At 40.6% G+C, this 19,233-nt stretch overlaps 2 pseudogenes; one reads left to right on the forward strand and one right to left on the reverse strand.

Annotated features, from left to right (window-relative positions):
- Positions 1-397: 397 nt before the first annotated feature.
- Positions 398-2,074, reverse strand: LOC140502302 (ferritin heavy chain pseudogene; annotated as a pseudogene).
- Positions 2,075-16,920: 14,846 nt separating this feature from the next.
- LOC140500448 (pleckstrin homology domain-containing family B member 2 pseudogene) lies at positions 16,921-17,446 on the forward strand (annotated as a pseudogene).
- The last annotated feature ends 1,787 nt before the right edge of the window (positions 17,447-19,233 follow it).

A 19,233-nucleotide genomic window follows, 5' to 3' on the forward strand; every position in this document is an offset into this window, starting at 1 on the left:
TAGAGTTTTCAGGTCCATGCAAAGAAAATATTTTCTAATAACGAGGACTGTGGAAAATGCAATGGGATTCCTCAGGTCTTCATAGAGGATCTTCACCATAGTGGTGATCTTCAAACATTCGAGATTACTATTGACTGGGAGTATTGGTTTGTTTTTCGGTTTTTTCTTTTTTTTCATCAGTATCAGGTCAGTTTATTGGGATGTAAATTGTAGTAATTTTTTGGTACAGATTATGATCAGATAACCAAAATATGTATGCACTGAAAGGCAGTAGGAGTCATGCCAACAGTTCCCAGAGGTGGGGAAGCCAGGTGTGACTTAGCTCTCCTAGTCACTGTCTCCAAGGGTGTGGTTGTCAAAAAGATATTCTGTCAGGCCAGAATTGGGGACCCCCATTTCACCCAGGTTGGTAACATGATCTCCCAGTTGTGTGATGGACTTTTAACTGTTCATCCAGGTAGTGAGTTTCAATAAAATCTCATAAATGGGGGCATTCTTGTCATTTGCCAGCTTGTGTAGTTCCAGTAACTACTGACTAACATTTTTTCTCCAAAGGCAGAGCACACACACTCCATTGCATGTAGCCCATTTTCCCATTGTTCTGGGGATGGTTTCTTGATGTCTTGCAGGTAGATGCTGTCATTGGACTTGTTCTGGAGTGTCATCAGCTACTCAGCGTGCTCCCTCTCCTCCTGGAACTGGTGGAGGAAGTACTTGGCAAAGTTCTTCAATGGTCCATCATCACTTTCGAAGTAGTAAGACATGGACATATAGACGTAGGAGGCGTAGAGCTCCAGGTTGATCTGGCCATTGATGGCGGCCTCCGTGTCCTCGTGGTAAGTAAGCTGTACCTGAGAGGGGGTCGATGTTGTCATGATGGAGGTGGAGGCTGGGCGGGGAGTGGGGCTGAGGTTGGGGCTGCGGTGGAGGGGGAGGAGGCGGGCGGCCAGGTGTGTCTGACAGGTGGCTGGTGTGTGAATGAAGGACAGACCAAGTGCTGATTAGTGGAGATGAAGGTGGAGAGGTCGGGAAGGGCGGCTCTCGCCCGGAATCAAACAGTGAGTTCGATTCAAGCGCTGTTTTAGTAGGAAACCACAGCGATTCCCCTTCCCTGCGCTTCTCACCAATTGAGGGCATTGTTCAAAAGTCTCTTTGTTGATGAGTTACATGAATTAGTTCACAGGAATTTGGGTTTTCCTTCCAATATTGATTGTGACACCCGAAAAATAACAGGTTGAAATCGTTTAGCTGGCAGAGAGGAGCATGGATTTTGAGTTCAGCGGTCTTTCAAGATCCCTTAAACCTCTCAGGATATTGGCAGCCATGGATTCTGGCGTAAGTCAGTTCTGGGTTTTCACGCTTTGGAAAAGGCTTAGTACATTCTTCCTATGACATAATACCTGTTCTGGATAAAACTGACTACTTAGGAAACTACATCAAAATTCATTTGTTAGGCTGTTAGCACAACAGCTAGCCCTGCAAGATGTCATTGCTGCAGTCCATATGAAAGCAAATCTTGTATGTATAGATGTATTTACTTGCAAGGAGCCTCTCTGGAATCTGTTTCCACTTGGAGCAGAAGGATGCTTTTGCAAGAGGAAGTCTTTTTTTTTTTTTTTTTTTTTTTATAATGACGTTCTTGAAAGCAGGGATTTTTAAAAGGGTGCTCTTGGGAGAAGGAGGTTTTTTTCTTTTACTTCGTTTTGTTTTTTTAGGAATCCTAAAAGCAAATATTTTAATTGAACTTTTGGCTTAGGGAAAGGGAGAAAAGAGAGAAAATGGGCAAGAAATGCTTTGAAGATGCTAGAGTAAAAAGGTAGTTGACTGTGAATTTGCCTATAAAAGGGAACCTGGGAAGACTAACGAATAGGAACTTCAGGCTACCTTTCACTGAGAAATCTCTTCTTGCCTTCTTTGCGTTCCGGGGCACATTGCCAATGTCAACTGCCTGGAGGGGCCTGGAGAGACTACTGGCAGCCTTGCTGCCCCCAGCATCAGGAGAGTGTGGGGGATTATACTCAGGGATTTTTTGTTTCTTTTCATTTTCTGTCTTGTTCTGGTCCCTGGCATTCATCAAGGAGTGTGAGTGGCCTATGGCAACCTCCTCTGTGTAAACGCCATCCAGGGTTTTCACTTCTTGGGCTGTGGTGGAAGACTTGGGCAATTCACTTTAGGTTGGAGCCAGTCCCCAGTTGATGGTGCTGTCATCTGCAGCCTCGATAATACAGCTCTTCCCACAAGCAAAGCTTCTAATGGTCCAGCCACAGAGGTCCTGTAACAGCTTTGGGATACATGGTGGACACCAGAGGAGTATTGGTAGCACCCCAGAAAAACTGGCCACCTACTTCACCGAAGGTGAAGGAGCAGATGTAGCTAGCATAGATTTGCCTGATCCCCTGGCCTTTGAAATCAAAGTGCTTCACCAGTTGAGGGACCATCACATCCTTCTGCTCTGTGTGGCCCAGCTGGCCATCCCCTCCAAATCCCTAAGGGAAAACACGTTTCTGAGAGTCTACACCCAGCATATGATTGGTGCCATAGGCAACATCTCAGACAACGACATTGGAGACTGGCAAAATTTGTCCATCTTTTGTCTTTTCAATGAAGATGGCAACTCGGCAGAGGACCAGCTCATAGTCATATTCTGTCCTCTGAGGCCAGGCAATGAATTACCTGTCAGAATTGTATCCCAGCTGAGTATATTCAGGGCACCCAAAGGAGTAGAAGTTTCCTTTCCAGTACATTACGATGCTGAATTCAATCTCTCAAGTCACTTTGGTTTTTGGCTGGGCATTGTACATGATTTAGACAGGGCTGGGGATCACATTGGTCTGGTTGCCTAGGCCAAGTTTCCCCATCTTATTCTCTCCAAATGCAAACATGAAGCCAGTAAAGCCAGAGTGTGGTTCCTCCCACAGCCAACAGACAGGATCACTTCCTTGCTGAGGACTTCCATACCTTTGGGGGCTTCCATTCTCTTGGTATCATCTTGTCCCATTCTCATTTTGACCCCAGCTCCATAGCTTTCCTTCCGAAGTGAGGAGGATACTGCAAGTGGCACAGGGGTCAGAGACATTCATCCCCACATAGACCCCTGACAGACAGCCATTTCTGTGGGACACCCACAAGTTCTGCCCCAGATTGCTGTAAGCAGTTTTCTGTTTAGTCTCTTCCTTCTGACCAATGAGGTCCAAGTTGGTTGTTCCCAAAATCAAAAGCTACCCTCTGCACTTAGAGCCTGGGTTGGGGTTGGGAATAATGGGGAGAGGAAAAGGGCCTGGGTCCCCCGCCTCTGCCCCACACTCATGATCCTCTCCTTGGTGTGCTCTGGCTCCATGATGACCAAGAAGGAGTTTTACAAGGATGCTGGGGATTCTTGGAGGAGGAGATTAAAGCAGGGGAAGAAATGACATGGCACTTGACATCCCAGCAGAGGCCTCTTGGATTTTAGGATTTTGTGGCCTGTCAGAATCCTCCTTCCTTCTTGCTGAGGCCAGGAGAATAACACCCAGGCAGCTGAACTGACTCAGTTCCCAGAGGTCCCCGATGCCTGAGGCCCCTGACTTGAGACATGGTTGTACCACCTTCCTTCTGTCCAGGAACACCCCGCCACCCTAGTTGGGAGTAGTGGAGACAGAAGCCCCAATCCCTCTGTGTATCTGAGGTGATCAACAAAGGTGAGTCAGACAGCAAGGTGAGCCCCCTTTAGTGGTCAGCAGAGGAGGAAGTTACTACCCTTCCATGTTCCCCTGAAGCTGAGGGTTGAGACGGGGCTAGACTCATCACCTTCAGTACCTACAGACTGAGAGAAGGTTTGGTGTTTTCCCTTGGGATGTGAGCACTGAAAGGGTTCGGTGTTAATGTGTTTTCCTGAATTTACCTTAGTACCTAACTCTTTCAATACCTAGATTACTTCTATATCTATCTATATATGTATATATCCCTATCTATTTGTAATCTATATCTATCTCCATATCTATATTTTTATATCTATATTCATATAAATTTCTGTATCTGTGTCTATATGTATATCCCTATCTAATCTGCTTATGTTTCTCTTTCCATATCGATCTGATCTGTGTTTATACCTATATCTATGTGTATCTATATCTGTATTCATATACATATCTATGTCCTGATCTTATCTGCTTATGTTTTTATTTCTATATCTATTCAATCAGTGTCTGTACCTATATCAATCTGTATCTATATCTATATTCCTGTCCATATCTATATTGAATCTGTATCTGTATCTATTTTCATATCTATATCAGTGTATCTATGTTCATATCCACATCTATATCTGGGTTCCTATCTATATGCCTGTCTAATCTGTATACATTTCCATTTCCACATATATATCCAATTTGTACCTGTACCTATACCTATCTTTATCTAATCTATATTCATGTCCATTATCAATATCCTATCTGTATCTATGTCTGTATCTATATCCATATCTGTATCTGTATCTCTCTATTTCCACACAAAAACACCTAAGCATATACACGTACACAAACATGCATGTCTGTACATGTATGTGTTCATGCGTATATTCTCTCCATGGATTTAAAATCTCGATCCCAATTAAAGGAGAAGATAAGAGATTCTGAAGCAATAACAAAAGTTTCCCCAATTAGTGTGTTATTCTTCAATGAGATATTTGGTCAAAATGTTCTCTTCCCCTCACACTCTACGCCCACCTATACATTTAAAAAGCTGTGGTGAAAAGCATATGTTATATCCTATTTCTTTTGTCTGACATAAATTTTGATTTGCTAAACACAGCTCACTGACATAGAGGAGGCCTTCTTGCCAAAGAAATAATCAGCAAAGATCCCTTTTCTTTCCTAAGAAAACTCCTAAAATGGCTTGGAGGAGGGGAGGTTGCTTCCATTTTAAAATTTGAATCCATTTCTCAGTAAGAACCCAGAAGGGATATTTATTAAAACATATAATTTTGTCATCCTAACTTGTATAAAGCAGTATTTGTGCTCCTGTGTATGTATCTTTAGTCAAAGAGGTTTCCTTATGAAAGATTTTTTTTTCTTTTCCCATCTTTATTGATGAATTTAAGAGTGAAATTCTTGTCCCCACCCATTTCTAGCAAAAGGGGGAGAAAATAAAAGAGATCTTTCCTTCTTATTTCTTAAAACTACCTTCCTATTAAATGAGGGCAACTAGGTGGCAGCTGATCTGGAGTCAAGACGGAGTTCAAACCTGTCCTCAGGCACTTTCCTTGTGTGTGCTGGGCAAGGCACAGTAAATGAAAATAATAAAACCTATCTCCTAGTAAATGAAAATAATAAAACCTATCTCCTACAGTTGTGGTGAGGATCAAAGGAAATACTGGTTAAGAAATTAGCACAGTGTCTAGCACATAGTGGTGCTTAATCCAAAGTGTGGGGAAATGAAAATGATGGTTTCTCACACACACACACAAACATATTTACTAGAAGTCATTAGAGGTAGATAAATTCATTGCCAAGTACTAATCCAATGAATTTCACATGTGTGCATATGTAGACATACGTATATTAAATGCCTTAAAGTTCCTATTGTTTTAATCAGAAAAATCTTGTATCGGAATAAGGTACAAGTATATGAATACATAAGAATAAGTGTTTCTCATCATTTGAGTATTCATTATATTAGTTCTCAAAGTTATGAGGCTGCATTTTGTTTGAGTATGGATTTCTTTCATGGTAGCTGATTAGGGACCACACAGTGAGAATATTTCAGCCAATCAGGAGCTCAGCAATTATCCAGCAATTTATGGTCATAGAATATTGCCCAGAAAATTGGAAGGTGAAGCTAGCAGTCTAGTGTGTTTTACTGGCAGAATCTGAACTCAGATTTTCTTGCTCCAGAGACCATTGTGCTATACTGCCTCCCCTGGAAGTTCCTGAGGGAAGCCAAAGTTTTCCCATGAATATGTATTCATAAATTTACTTAAAGAATTAGTTGCCTCCCTTTGTACTTAACACTAACATATTTCCAAGACCATCCTGTCTTGTCTTTGATCCTGGACAAGCAATTCTTCCTTTATTGCCTTAACTGTTAAATGGGGCTGATAATAGCAGCTACTCCCCCAGGTGTGGGAATCACATGAAGTGATTGTAAACTGCTCCTGAAGTGCCCAGCATTGTGCCTGGCACAGAGTTAATTGCTACATAAATGGGAGTTATTATTATCCTCACTATTGTTATTCTTTCTCCGTTTGTGTATGGTGTATGGTTGGTTTTGTCATTGCTTGAAGTCCCCTCTGACTTACTAAAAGAGCCATCCATGTAGCATTTGCTGCTAATAAGTGGGGAAGAGTCCCTGAATGCCAATTTCACTGCTTTTCTATTTTAAGTAAACTAGTGCTTTTCACCACTACCATGTGATGGCACACATTGATAATGAAATGGCGCCTCTTTGGGGCAATACATTTGTCTCCTCCACAGTCACTCATCTTTGAGTCCCACCTCCTGAAGCACCTTTGCACATGTAACACAGTCAGAAGCACCTTCTCCCTCATGCAGAAAAGCCCTGATGAACTAAGCAGAGATTCCTGTGTCTTCTCCAGAAAAGCTCTCTAATTGTCCATCTCACTCCTGCAAGCATTCCAACAACACAATTTTGTGAAGATCAAAAACTAGTCCCTGAGCATTTAGATTAACCTCCTACATTTCTCCACCTCAGTTCTCTGTCAATGTGGCTTTACTTCAATGACATATACTAAGAGACTCAAAGTTCCTGGGTAAGGTAGGTTGACCCCAGACCATGACCATCTCTTTCCTTAATTTACTTCTCAAAATATTGTGTTGACAGGCTCATTGGCATGAACAGGTATTGTCAAGGGAGCATCGTAGAATTTCGTAGGTGAAAGGAAACCCAGTGACCCCTTAACTGAAACGACGGAAAAATGGATGACTGGCTTTAACGGAACTCACAGGAGACGCCAAAAGTGGGGTGTTGGGCTAAGGGGATGGAGAGACAGGCAGGGGGAAGAGGGAGGAGGAGGGGAGAGGAAAAAGAAAGGGAGGACTGCATATTTGGTAGTATAGGACTGCAATGTTCTGGGTGTGTGCTTTCCCTGAAGACACAAATATTTCAAGGGAAAGGCATTAAATTAAATCACATGGTAAGAAAAGTCACACTTGTCCCCCCCCAATAAAACCAGGGCATGTTCTCTCATAAATAGATATACCATGAGTGGAAAGAGGAGGGATGTGTAAGGATTCCACCTAAAGGGCAAACTTGTAGGGAAAGTGTGGGGCTGGATTCCATGTGGAGGGGCAGCTCACCCTTGTGATGTTGCAGCAAAATTGATGTCTTCTCAATGTCCCTGTTTCTGCTCAGTATGGGGTCTGTTGGATACATTGTTGCACAAGTTCTCCATTGATCTTGCTATGGCTGCTAGTCATTTTCTCTGAGTTGGGTCTTGATCTGATGGCTATATACTGTGTATGTGTGTATACACACATACATATCCATATTCACACACCACACACATATACATATTTAAATATATATGTAATTATGTATATATATATATAATATTTTCTCCAACTATCGTAATAGTGAGAAAACTCAAGGGTTGCAAATATCTTTCCATGTAGGAATCTAAACAGTTCAACTTTGTAAAGCCCCTTAGGATTTCTCTTTCCTGTTTACCTTTTCATGCTTCTGTTGATTCTTGTGTTTGAAACTCAAATTTTCCATTCAGCTTTGGTCTTTTCAGCAAGAATGCTTGAAAGGCTTCTATTTCATTGAACATACATTGTTCCCCCTGAAATAGCATATTCACTTTTGCTGGGTAGGTGATTCTTGGTTTGAATTCTAGAGTTTCTCTTACCTCTGGAATATCCTATTCCAGTATTGTGTAAATACAATCAGGTCAACACAAGATCTAGTAGCTTGTACATTATAGTATCTCTCCTAACTCTTGTGTTATCCTTACAGTATTTCCACAATACTATAATTGTTTCTTTTCTGACTGCTTGAATTATTCTTTTCTTTACCTGGGAACTCTGGAATTTGACTACAGTGTTCCTGGGAGTTTTCTTTTTGGGATCTCTTTCAGGAGGTCATGCGTAGATTCTTTCAATATTTATTTTACCTTCTGGTTCTTAAATATCAGGGAAGTTCCCCTTGATAATTTCCTGAAATATGATTTCTAGGCTCTTTTTTTTCATCACGACTTTCAGGTAGTCCAATAATTTTTAAATTGTCTCTCCTGAATCTATTTTACAGGTTATTTGTTTTTCAGTGCTATATTTCACAGTGTTTTCTATTTTTTCATTCTTTTGGTTTTGTTTTACAATTTCTTGATTTTTTATAATGTCATTAGCTTTAATCTGTTCCATTCTAATTTTTAAGGAATTATTTTCGTTAGTGAGCTTTTGGACCTCTTTTTCCATTTGGCCAATTCTGGTTTTCCATACAGTCTTCTCTTCAGTTGCTTTTTGGACCTCTTTTGCCATTTGGGTGTTTTAAGGTGTTATTGTCTTCCATTTTGGGGGTGTCTGCTTTAGCAAGCTATTGACTCATTTTACATGATTTTCTTCCATCATTCTCATTTCTCTCCCCAATTTTTCTTCTGTTTGTCTTACTTGATTTTCCAAATCCTTTGTTAGGTCTTCCAGGGCCTGTGACCAATCATATTTCTCTTGGAGGTTTTGGATGTAGGAGTTTTTTCTTTGTTATCTTCTGGCTATATGTTTTGATCTTCCTTGTTACCAAAGTAATATTCCATGCTTTTTGATTTAATTACTACTTTACTCTATTTATAAGATGTACTTTTTTTGCTTGCTTTATATGTGTATTCCTTCTACATGTTTATTCCTTTTATTACTATTACTACTGCTACTACTAGTATTGCTGCTCCTATAACTACTCCTACTACTACTCCTACTACTACTATTGCTGCTAATGCTACTACTATTACTACTCCTCCTCCTACTCCTACTTCTACTACTACTGTTACTACTACTACTACAATTACTACTATTCCTATTACTACTACTACTACTACTGCTACTGCTACTACTGCTGCTGCTGCTGCTGCTATTACTCCTCCTCCTACTACTACTACTATTGCTGCTACTACTACTCCTACAGTTACTACCACTACTACTACTTCTGGTACTACTAGTAGTACTACTGCTCTACAGCTAGTATTTATATTAAGCATTAAGATATTAAATTTTTAGATCTTTGCAACATTTCTGCAAGGTGGGACATATTATTCAGCTTTTGCAGATGAGCGAACTGAGACTAAGAAAGTTTAAGTGACTTGATCATGGGCACATCGCTAACCATTTTCTGGGGTAGGATTTGTACTCAGGTCGTACTGACTCCAGCTCAAGTTCCCCATCTACTTCATCACCTAATCCCAACATTTATAGGTTAACTTTCCTTACAGATTTACTCCTTTGACAACTCTTCCCTCCATGTACCCTGTTTTCTTTACGGGTTGATTCACTTTCCTTTTTCACCACTTAAAAACTTGACAGTCACACCTAAGTATTTTCTCTGAGTTCTCTAAGCAGCAGATAGGCAGATTTATCCAACTTTTCTATTCCTTCTGTCCTTACCAATGTGTCTCACTTTCCCTTTCTTGTTTGCTATACATTCTACATTTCCTTGAGTTTTTTCCTCCCCTCTGGAGAATTTTTCATTGATCCTTCTCTATCTGCAGTCCTCATTAGATGGTTTCCAGCTTTCTTCCATCATCTGAAATCATCCTTCCATTTTTCCACAAACTCTCCTACATTTCAGCCCCGCAAATTCAGTCTCTGGCCTTCTTCATCCCTCCACCTAAAGTCTTTTCTCTCTTTTTTTTTTTCAATATATTCTTTTCATTTCCTCTTCATTTCTGATCTGCTACTTTGGAAGTTCGGTTCCTGAGAATGTGGTGGACACAATATTCCAGATTGTTGGGCGAAAAGTTTGCTTGCCATCACCACTTCCTGCATCTGGTATAACTCTTGAGTCATGCTCTCTAAATAATATGGCTGTTCCTAAATCAGGAGCTGTGAAGGTAGTGTTGATTCTCTTAGGAAACCTCTCATGTGATCTCAGATATTTCCTTTTCTCAGATGGATGTCGTATTTCCTTGCCATCTTCTCATTGCAGTAAATGGTAGAATAGTTTTCAAGCATTCTCATTAGTAGCAATTACTGCAGATGATGTACATGTAGATGATAAACATCCCCAAATGTTTGATAAAGTTTAACTAATACTATATTTACTCATATGTCTCATTCTTCATTTGAAATTCTCCCCAAAATGCCTATAGCATGATTTGCAGAACAGTATCTTCCTCCTAGTCACTAGACACCTGCTACACACACCACCAGTCCAGCCCCAGCGCTGGACCTCTTTCGAGATGATAGAATCTCCAAAGCACAGGAAACCCAATATTGAAATGAAATGAACAGTACTACAGGAGCAATTTGCCTGTTGACACACCCAGAACAACTGGTATGATGAAGAAGAATATTAGTGTGGAAAAAAGTATTGAGAAGGTTTTCACTATGGACTTGAGCTTTCCACAGATGCCAATCAATTGAAAAATAACATCCCAGAGACAAAATCTCACCATGAAGAGGCCCCTTAGCAGCTCACAAGCTTGTAAACTAGGTTGAGGGTTCACATCTACTGAAACTTCTTCTAATTAACCACCAAGCACTTTGAATTTCTTCCTCAAAAGACTAAGCAATGTTATTATTCAATAATATGTGTAAAGAATTTTGAAACTTTCAAAGTTATATATAAATGTAACTTCAATCAACTCAAGTAGGATTAAGGTAGGAACAGCTTGTGAGTTATTTTTTATAATCAGTTGCTTAACATGACATTGTAGAGGTGAAAATGGATCATTCATTTAAAATAGAAAAACAGGGTATAAATACATTAACACCAAAACAAGTTTCAGTACCCACAAGTCAACCAAGTTAGGTCACCAGTATTTCTCTCACATCCACCTTACAATCTCCTCTATCCCTTCTACCTTGCCCCCTACTCTCATCCTCAAACCTGCCCCCCACCCAGGTATTGAAGTTTCTTTCTGAGTCTAGCTGAGACCTAGGCCCCAACTCTAGGGGACCTCATGGAGGGATCAATAACTCACCCATCTGATGACCACCAAGGGTGTCCCACGTTGAAGTCTGACGCACCTCAGATACACTGAGAGGGTAGAGGCGACTGCCACAACCACTCCCAACTGGAATGACTAAGGTCTTCCTGGACAAAAGGAAGGCTGTCCCAAGCCAGGTGGGGAAACCACCAGAAACCAAATCAGTCCTGCTGCTTGAGTGCTAAACTGCTGGTCCCAACAGGAGGCCACAAACCCCTCCCCCTGCTGGGAGGTGACTGGCCATGCCTTGTTCTTCCCCTGTAGATGGGGTGATTGTCCTCCTCCTCCTCCTCTTCCTTCTCCTCCTGTCCTCCTGCATTTTCGTCTCACCATCCTCCTCTCCCTCATCTTTCTCTCATTATATTCCTATTCCTCTTTTCCCTTTTCTCCTCCACTTTTTCATCCTCTCCTCCTCTCTTTCCAGTCCCTGCTTTCTCCTTGCATTTCTTTTTCTCTTTCCTTCTTTTCCTTATCTTCTTCTTTCTTGATCTTTTTATGACCCTTCCTTTTTTCTTTTGTTCTTCCTTATTTCTTTTCTGCTTTCTCTTCCCCACCAGTCTTTCGGCATGGCATGGAGCCTATCACAGATAAACAAGAACATAGTAATTGTTGTATCCATATATCTATTGAGATGGCCCCATTCCCAATCAATGACACTCAACTCCCCAACGACCTTGGCCCCATCTATCACACCCACACTCAAAAGCAGCACATGGATAAAAATTGTTTATCTGAATAATCTTATTCCTATGCAGTTGGATGGATGATAATGGCTGTGAACAAAGTTAGGACTGAATGGTATATACTCCCTACCACCAGTATAAGTGATTCCCCACTAGCCAACAACATCTCCTCCTTTGAGAACCTGTTCAGAAAATGTCCAAACATAAATGGAGGGAGGCGTCAGAGTAATCCAGAATGGAACACTCAAGGGTGTATAATAAGAAGCTCACCTGCACAGGAGATTGGCCCCAGGACCAACGTTCAGATACTCTGAGCCTAATTAGACAACAATGGATTCTTTGTTCTCTCCCTTCCTTCAAGGCTTTGAACCCTAGAGATAGGTCTCAGGGTAAGCAAGGGAGCAGCTCAGTGATTAAAGCCTGATGAAAGGCACACAACATGGCCCCATTCTTCCTTCACCTGCCTAGTACACAACTGGCTTCATCTGTATCAATTGTTATTTAGTAGGGAGTGCCTTCTGGTACCAGTCTCTGTAGACAGCAGCAGGCTGACTCAATGTTCAGTCATGGTTTTTCTATCAAAGGCCCCCTAAAGATTCCCATAAACTTCAAAGGAAACTAGGCCTTATCAAACCAGCCACTTAGTGAGAATTTCCTCCTTTGTAAAAGAACCAATGCAGGGTTTCTTTAAACAGGTGCCTTCCCGAGGTCACTCGTGTTTGCTCACAAAGATGTTAATTTATCATTCTTCACTAACGGGAAGCAAGGACAAAGTATTTGTGCTTGATGTTAATAAGACAAATAAGAAAAGAGGAGTTAATGTATGAAAATTCATTTTATGTAGAGAAAATAATAAATTATCATTATATATGGCTTAATGGTTTGCAAAGTGCATTGTAGATGTTATCTCATTTCATAATGATTTGGTAACAGCCCTGTGAGTTAGGTGCAATTACTGTCCCTATTTTACATACAAGGAAATTGAAGTCAAGTGATTTGTCCAGGGTAACTCAGCTAGGAAATGTCTGAGGCAACCTCTGAACTCAGGTCTTCCTGACTCTAGGCTCAGCACCCTTTCCCTCAGGGCCACCAAGCTGCCATCCCTTCATTTTCAAAAGAGCAGCTCTGGACTGTCACAGCATCCTCCCATATTAATTATCCTTTTAACTTCCTTTTTCTTCCCCTTCTCCGTTCCTTTGACCCAACCTTTTCACATCACAGTTTATCAGATCTGTGCCCCAATCACAGACTTCCCTGTCCCACTCAGGGACAATCAGAAATCAGAGAAACTCAACTAAGCTCACTTAATGTATTCCCTCCTTCCCCAGACATGTTTGCATATAAAAATGGTCTTCCAGAAACAAAATCCACTTACCTTAGGGAATAAATTGCAGAGCGTTTCCAGCTCCATGCAAAGGAAACACTTTCTAACAACGAGGGCTGACCAAAATGCAATGGGCTTCTCAGAATCTTCACCACATTGATGATCTTCAAAGGTTTGAGATAACCATTGATTAGGATGGTGTTGAATAGTCTCTTGGCTGATGAGTTATATCAATTATTTGAGAGGAACTTTTGGTTTTCTTTCCAATACTGATTCTGTGACTCTGGAAGAACAAAAGTTTGAAATCTTTTAACTGGCTGACAGGAGTATGGAATTTGAGTTGAGAGGTCTTTCAGCATCTCTTAAAAGTCACAGGATATCGGTATGTATGTATTCTGCCATCAGTTAGTTCTTGGTTTTAAAGCATTAGTAAAGGCTATGATTGTCAGTTTTACATAAAATGGAGCAGATCCCAGCCCTGCCTTGGCCACCCAGCACTGAAAGTAGCAGATCCAAGCAGGCTTCAGGGACAGAATGTCCCACAGCACCCCAGATCCCTCAACCCACAAGTGTCAAATATTAGTGAGCAGATCCTTTGGACTGGCTGAAAGGGGAACATGATTTCCCCATAGCTCAGGCCTGCTCAGGTGGCAGCAGGAGAGGCGGCAGCAGACAGCGTTCCCAAAGCAAGCAGTAGCCTGCATCCATTGTTGAAGGTCTCATCAGAAAGCCCCTGAGGGAAATGAGCCCTCTGTGGTGGCCCTGTCCCCACCTGAGCAGCTGATCTTAATCTCACAATGAATAGCAGCCTTGCCCCTACCCAAAGCCCCTGAGGCTTGGGAGCAGCTCATTTGAATCTCAGTCCCCAGGTGCTGGCTTGATGGTCATGAGGCCAGGTGGCAGTGGAGAGGATACACTGAAGTCAAGTAAGTGGCTGGGAAAATGCCCAAAAAAGGGAACAAAAATAAGACCATAAAAGCTTACTTTCTTGAGGAACAGGTGTCTGCCCCCATCCTTTCAGATGAGAAAGAACAAGGCATACTGTCACAGGAAGTCAAGGCCTCTGCCTCCAAAGGTAACTTAAACTGCTCTCAGGCAATAGAAGACCTTAAAAAAGAATTTATCAGCTTACTTAAGTTGAACCAAAAAATGTTGAGGAAAATAACAGTTTTAAAAAGAGGCTAACCCAATTGGAAAAAGACATCTAAAAAGCCATTGAGGAGAAGGAGGTTTTAAAAAGCAGAATTAGCCAAATGGAAGAGAAGGTTTAAAAGTTTATTGAATAAAAGAATGTGTTGAAAGAAAGAATTGAGTTCAGGGAAATGAATGACTTTGAGTTAAACCAAGCAGTTAGTAGACAAAACCAAAAATTTGAAAATATAGAAGATAACGTGAAACAACTCATTGGAAAAACAACTGGTCTCGTAAATAGATCCAGGAGAAATAATTTTAAAATGATAGGACTACCTGAAAGCCATGATCCCAAAAGAGTCTAGATATTATTTTCCATGAAATTATCAAGGAAAACTACCCTGATGGTCTATAATCAGAGGGCAAAATATGCATTGAAAGAATCCAGTGATCACCTCCTGAAGGAGACCCAAACAGAGACACTCCTAGGAATATTTCAATATTTCAATAATTTCAATATTTCAAAAATACTCCTAGGAATATTCCAAATTTCAGAGTTTCCAGATCAAGGGGAAAATACTGCAAGCAGCTAGAGAGAAACAATTTGAGTACTGTGGAAATATAATCAGCATAACACAGCATCTGGTAGCTTCAACATTAAGGGATTGAAGGGAATGGGATATTTCAAAAGTCAAAGGAACTGGGATTGAAACCAAGAATCACCTACCCCTCAAATCTGAGGATAATACTTCAAGGGAAAAAAGGGTCATTCAATGATATAGATGACTTTCAATCATTCATGTTGAGGAAAAGACCAGATCTGTATAGAAAAATCTGACTTCCCAAGACAAGAATCAAAAGAAGCATGTAAAGGAAAACAGGAAAGGAAAATCATAAAAGAAACACAAAAGTGAATCTTGAACCAAGTAAATGAGAGCTGGTTTGAGTCCTGATCTCCAGACTCTAGACAGAACAGTTCTGCAGAGATGACCCTGGGGTCCATAAATAGAGGGTTATTTGTTTAGGACACTGACTCCCTAATGAGCCCCCAGACAGCACACTAAATGTGAATGTGCTATCTAAAAACAGAAGTGAGCTTAGGTCCCTCAGGTGACTCTCCTCACCAGCCAGTCCCTGTAAAGCCACCAGTGGAGGTGACCTAGCCCAGGTCACTTCAGATTTCATCCTGTGTTGTTACTGCACAAGGTTCCTGTCTGAAAACACACTCAGGAGCCAGCAGTGGCACCGCAGTATCTTCAGACTCTGGTGAGAAAACGGGTGACTGGCTTTGAGGGAACTCAGAGGAGACTCAACGAAGCATGTGTGGGGATAAGGGAACAGAGAGACAGGGCACAGAAGGGAGGGTGAGTGAGGGAAGAAGAAAAGGAAAGGGAGCACTGCATGTTTCGTAGTGTAGGACTGTAATATTCAAGTTATGTGCTGTCCCTGAGGACACAGCTATTTCAAGGGAACGACATGAAGTTCAATCACATGATAAGAAAAATGGCAGTAGCTCCCCCCCCCCCCAATCCACGCAGGGCATATTCTCTCATAAATAGACACAGTGTGAGTGGGAAGAGGATGGATCTATGAGGATCGTAACTAAAGGGCAACCTTGTAGGGCATGTGTGGTGCTGGGTTCTAGGTGGAGGGGCAGCTGACACTTGTGATGTTGCAGAATAACTCATGTCTTCTCATTTGGCCTGTTTCCTGCTCAGTATGGAGTCTGCTAGACACATTGCTCCACATGTTCTCCTTGTGTTGCGGTGGTTGCTAGTCACATCCTCTCAGCTGGGTTTTTATCTGATGACTACATACATATACCTTGGTACATATATACATATATATATGAGTATGTGTGTACTCACCTAAACATATATATATATATATATATATATATATAAACCCACCACAACACACACACATACACACATGTGTGTATGTATATATAAAATATTCCCTCCAACTATCTTAATACTGAGAAAACTCTCAAGGGTTATAATTTTTTTTCCATGTAGGAAAGTAAACAGTTCAATTTTGGTAAGTCCCTAATGACATCTCTTTCCTGTTTACTTTTTCATGCTTCTCTTGATTCTTCAAAGGAAGTGAATGCAATATTCAAATGAAATGCACAATACTACATCATTGGCATGTTGACACACAACAGAAGAACTGGTATAATCCAGATGAATTTCAGTGTGGAAATAATTATTCAAAACTAATTGACTATTGACTAGAGCTTTCCACACATGCCAATCAATTGACAAATAAAATACTAGAGAAAAAATGTCACCATGAAGTGGCCCCTTAACATCTCACAAGCTTTTAAACTTGGTTGAGTGTTCACATCTACTGAAACTTATTCGAATGAATACCTTGGCCCTTTGAATTTCTTCCTCAAAAGATTAAGCCAGTGTCCAGTAGGGAAGAGCCCGAGCAAGTGCATCCGTCATTTGTCATTCTGACCAGACTCCCACATGAGTTTCGTGGCCAACTGAATTCTCCAGAAGGTGAAAGGATGGCATTTGTGAAGAGTGGTTGGCTGCTTTGACAAAGCACGATCTTGAAGAGGTGGAAAAAATCCTGGTTCGATCTGTGGTCAGATGACCAGCTAATTTATTATGACGACCAGACTAGGTAGAATGTAGAAGATTGACATGCTGGTGGACTGCATCAATATCCAAATGGAAAATGAGTGCTATGATTTTTCAGGCTCCTGAGGGTTAGCCAAAAGACCGCATACTGCAAATTGTTTTCCCTGATGGGACAACTATCAATCTTTGTGCACAAAGTGAAGATGATTGCTTGGCATGGAAATTTGCACTCCAGGATGCCAGAATAAATACAGCTTATGCTGGCTCAGCAGTCATGTATGATGAGACTGCTGTTGCTCCATCTCTTCCTCCTTGTACAGCTTATGCCACACAGTCTCCAGAGGTATTTGGCTATGGTCATTATAATGGTGCATAGCCTCCAGGAACTCAAGTTATCTATGCCTACTAATGGGCAGGTTTATGCGATACCATACCAGTATCCATATCCAGGACCTTATGTACAGCAGCCTGTCAACCATGTCATCTTCTGTAAGCATTACTGGGATCACGATGGAGACCTGGCTCTGGGAATGCTGACTGGGGCACCACTGGCATGGCCTTGGGATCTTTGTTCTGGGTCTTCTAATACATCTTTGCATTTGTATTTTCCAAAATCTGTATTTTGTTTCCTGTGTGCCATAATAATATCCTCTTTTAATACAAAGATTTTTAATGACAGTTGCAATAGTACTTTTAAAGACATCTTAATGATAATTAGTCAGTATAAATTTCAAAAGGTAGTATTGTAAGTGTGCTATTCTTTTGAAATATGAATTAAAAGGATACTTGATCATTTCAAACTCTTTTATAGAACTTAGTTGTATAAGAAAGACTTACTTGAGCTGATTCATTTTGAAGAACATTATCCCTGCAGTTTTAAATGCAGAGCATAAGAGATAGCTTTGTCAACCATCTTAGAAGTATGCTGCTCATATAATGACCCCTGAATATCTGATTATTTCTGGCAGGGAAAAGCTCAAATATTCCAACTGCTAGTTCACAACTTAAGAATTAACTGTGGAACAATCTAGGTGTTGCTGTTGGCATGGCAGGGTGGTAAACTATGCACCATAAAACAATATTGACCTTTTGCACCACACACTCCAAAGAATAGTACCCAAGGCAGTGTTAACACTCCACGTACCTCTGCAGTTGGCTCTATCATTATCCAGTGGTGCTCTCCTGGTGGTCCTGTTTTCTTTGTTGTGAAGGAATTTATTTAATCCTGGAGATTGGAACTGAGAGGTTTCTTGTCAAGAGCTGCCATTCAGGACAAACTTGTAAACAGGACTGGAAACCTATTGTTCTTTGACATAATTCTGAAGCACAGAGAGTTGTAAAAGCAGTTTAGAGGCTGAAGTGATTGGTGTTTGTTTTTCTTTTTGGAAGTCAATACTACCTTTGCATTTAAAAGATGGCAGACATGACTTTTCCCTCCTTGATGTAATCTTTTCTCATGGATCATTTCATGAAATCTGCTTTCCTGTACTTGAAAACCCAAAATGTATTATGTTCCAAATCGACACTTATTTGAAAATGAGAAAGCAATAGGAGGGAAACGGGGGCTCAGGGAAAGAATGAGACGTACATTGTTAGTGAGCAGTCATTCCAGAATTTTTAATGGTGGGATTGCCTCATATGTAGATTGCACATATTTTTTGTTTCTGCTATTATCCATAGTTCAGGCATTTTTGCTTCTTCCTAAACTTTTAATTGAGATTGACTTAAAACCTAATACTTAAAACAACTATACTTAAGGTATCAAGGACATAGGATGAGAGCCATGTTTGTAATATTGAAATAACTCAAGATCATCTTAGGTTACACTTTAAAAATGATGATATCTCTCTCTGAGAGATGTAAAACACTGATGATTGCGCTGTCATGATTAACCAGAGTTATGTTAAAGGAATGGAAGCAATTGAACATACACATGGTTATGGGTGGAAAGATAGCTCCTCTATTTGAACAAGTAGACTGGCACATTTGTTCTCATTAATTCCCATCCAAAGCTTACAATTTGTGGGTATGTTTCTTTGGAACTCAGTGAAATTATGTACAAGAACAAAACAATCAAAATCTATAAACCCAAAACACACCAGAAGACAAAGACCATATGGTGATTTGATCATTACTTCATTTGTTAAAGAAATATTTATTGAATGCCTGCCATGCATAAGACAAAACTACAGTCCTATCTTGTGTCCTAATTTATATATGTCTTTCCCTATTTTCTATGATGTGGGGCTTTTTTCTTTTTAAATCTCATTTCAGAGTTTGAGATTTTCCCCTGTCCCCTATGTAGTGATGATAATTCCCATTAAGTCCATTCTTCGTTATATGCATTCTGTTTTATTTTTTGGATGACTGATA

The sequence above is a fragment of the Notamacropus eugenii genome, chromosome 4 (genome assembly GCF_028372415.1).
Source record: "Notamacropus eugenii isolate mMacEug1 chromosome 4, mMacEug1.pri_v2, whole genome shotgun sequence".
In the NCBI taxonomy this organism is placed as follows: Eukaryota; Metazoa; Chordata; class Mammalia; order Diprotodontia; family Macropodidae; genus Notamacropus; species Notamacropus eugenii.